This window comes from Branchiostoma floridae, chromosome 12, assembly GCF_000003815.2.
Source record: "Branchiostoma floridae strain S238N-H82 chromosome 12, Bfl_VNyyK, whole genome shotgun sequence".
Lineage (NCBI taxonomy): Eukaryota > Metazoa > Chordata > Leptocardii > Amphioxiformes > Branchiostomatidae > Branchiostoma > Branchiostoma floridae.
In genome coordinates, this window is record NC_049990.1 from 22,252,309 (window position 1) to 22,255,157 (window position 2,849).

A 2,849-nucleotide genomic window follows, 5' to 3' on the forward strand; every position below is an offset into this window, starting at 1 on the left:
AACACAACAAGACTGTAGAAGGTGTGTTGTCTTTTATATTTTCTTCGTGCAACAAGGAAAAGACGACAAAGAACTATTGGCCCAGGCCACTAAATCATTGAGTAGACCACAAAGAGTACAAGCTAGCTAGTTTTGTCTCTAGTTTTATTTCAATCCACAGCCGGAGCTTTCCAGATCATGTGCTCCTAAGATCAATTTTTGTCGCACCGAAAAAGCAGCAGATATGATATTCAAAGCAGTTTCCTGCACTTTTCCCTGTCGATGTTTAATGCAATTTTCGAACAGTCTGAATTTTTTCTGATAATGCACCTTCCCCATTTTTATGCATGAACTTATAGAACCTGTGTGCCAATCGAGCTTTGTCTGTTTCTGTTGAATACGAATGGCATTTCTGACCCAATCACTAATAGCTCATCACAAGGAGATGAAGCACAAGAGGTCTATCCTCGAAAGTAGATTTGGGAACATAAGTTTAGGTGGATTTCTTCAATATAATGCCTCTAAAATCGCTGAGATGAAACCATGCTATTTGCAGTTTGCTGGCAAAGAAGCTTATCTATTGTAAGCATGATGATAGCTCATGATGCATGTGCCGTGCCATTTGGGTAAGACTGTAGAAGAGATTTCTCGCTATTTTGATGTGTAAATGTTGCTACAGGACGCAAACCTTTGGACTGAAACTTTACAGGCCTGAAACTTGATGTAGTCCACACTTGCCGTTTTGCCGCGAGTGCGACACTGGCATGGCAAAATCATATTTATTTTTGTCAACTGCCAAGAAATCTACGTTTCCCTGCTGTCTATTTACAAACACAGATAGGGTAGACGTGCGGGGCGTCATGATCACGGTTGAGCGAAGTCTGGACTATAAATAAATCACCCAATAAAATCAGAAAATGTTAACTATCGGGCATCAGTCTGCTACGTACTACCATATGGTGTATACATCAGTGGAGGTTTTACTAAGACAGTTCACCAAGTACATGATGTTACTCTTGAAGACAGTTTTCAAATAGAGACAACAAATAAGGGATTGAATGATGTTTACGAGTGAAAACTTAAGTCAGCTTCAAGTACCTTAAAGTAAAACGCAATGACAACACTATTGTAATGGCTAATTTCTGACTCGATCAACAGCTGATTATCAGTAGATGAAACACAATAGGTCTATGGTCGCGGATGGATTTGGAAACATAAGTTGATCATGAGATGGATTTCTTCAAAAAGGTGCCTCTCAAATCGCTAAGATGAAACCATTTGTAGTTTGCTGGCAAAGCCGCTTATCTATTGTAAGCATGATGATAGCTCATGATGCATGTGCCGTGCCATTTGGGTAAGACCATAGAAGAGATTTCTCGCTATTTTGATGTGTAAATGTTGCTACAGGGCGCAAACCTTTGGACTGAAACTTTACAGGCCTGAAACTTGCTGTAGTCCTCACTTGCCGTTTTGCCACGAGTGCGATACTGGCATGGTAAAATCATATTTGTTTTTGTCAACTGCCAAGAAAACTGCGTTTCCCTGCTGTCTATTTACAAATAGGGTAGACGTGCGGGGCGTCATGATCACGGTTGAGCGAACAAATAGCCGCTTATCTATTGTAAGCATGATGATAGCTCATGGTGCATGTGCCGTGCCATTTGGATAAGACTGTAGAAGAAATTTCTCGCTATTTTGATGTGTAAATGTTGCTACAGGGGCAACCTTTGCACACAAACATCACAAGTTTTATTGATGTAGTCCATACTTTTGCTGGAAGTGCGATACTGGCACGTGAAAACATCTTATTTCTGTTCTTTGTGAACCGCGAAAAGAGCCAAGTTTCCCTGTCTGCTCACAAACACAGATAGGGTAGGCGAAGGTTTGTAGTTTGTACTATAAAAGAGGGAGTCTGTACTATAAAATACCCAATAAAGTCAGCAAACGTAAACTACCAGACCTCACTACAGTGGTGTACACATTAGCGGAGGTCTGACTAAGAGTAAGAGAATTTAACAAATAAGATAGTAAGACGAAGTAAATGAAGTTACTCTTTACAAATAGAGACAATAGATATGAGTTTAAATGATGTTTACAGATAAAACATAAGTCAGCTTCAACTAACCAAAAGTAAAACGCAATGACAACACAGCAGCCGACAGTCCATACTTGTTTCCCAGATTGTCTAGTAGACAACATAGTAATAAGCCATAACGTAGACACTGTTGACTACTTTAGTTGTGAAGGAGGCATTTTCAAGTTGCAAAATCATTCAAACAGTTGCGACTCTGAGGGGGCTGATTTGACAGCTGAAATTGGAACACAAGTCTATTGTTGGCTTTCCAATACCTGAACGTTGTGAACAAGATGTACTGATTAGGTAGCTGTGTTATACCAGTCAGGGCAATTTTCCTTCGTCTCACTATGATGTTCGAGGTCAGAGAAATTGGTTTGAATCCGTATCTGCAGGGTAATATACTCGAGATTACAATATGGTCACATCGAATCCGGACACATGCCTGTTTGCAGACGATAGATAGCACAGAAAGTTTTTATCATCGAACACAGGTTGATGGAAACCGGTTGGAGCGAGGGCCAGCAAACGAACATTTTCAGTCATAAAACACAGCTAGGTTAGTGGATACTGAATAGGCGTGAAAAACATTAAACTGAAATGTAAAGTTACTTTTTTATGGACACAATTAGGTGGATACGTTTACGTACGAGAAGAGCATTTACTCTACTTAACAGTTCGAACAGAATCTGGTGGATTCGAGATTAGGTAATGGTGTGAAATCAAGTAAAAGAAGCGGCTATAAAGCGGTTTACATTATTGACCACGACACGGCGGATACATTGATGCGTGGATA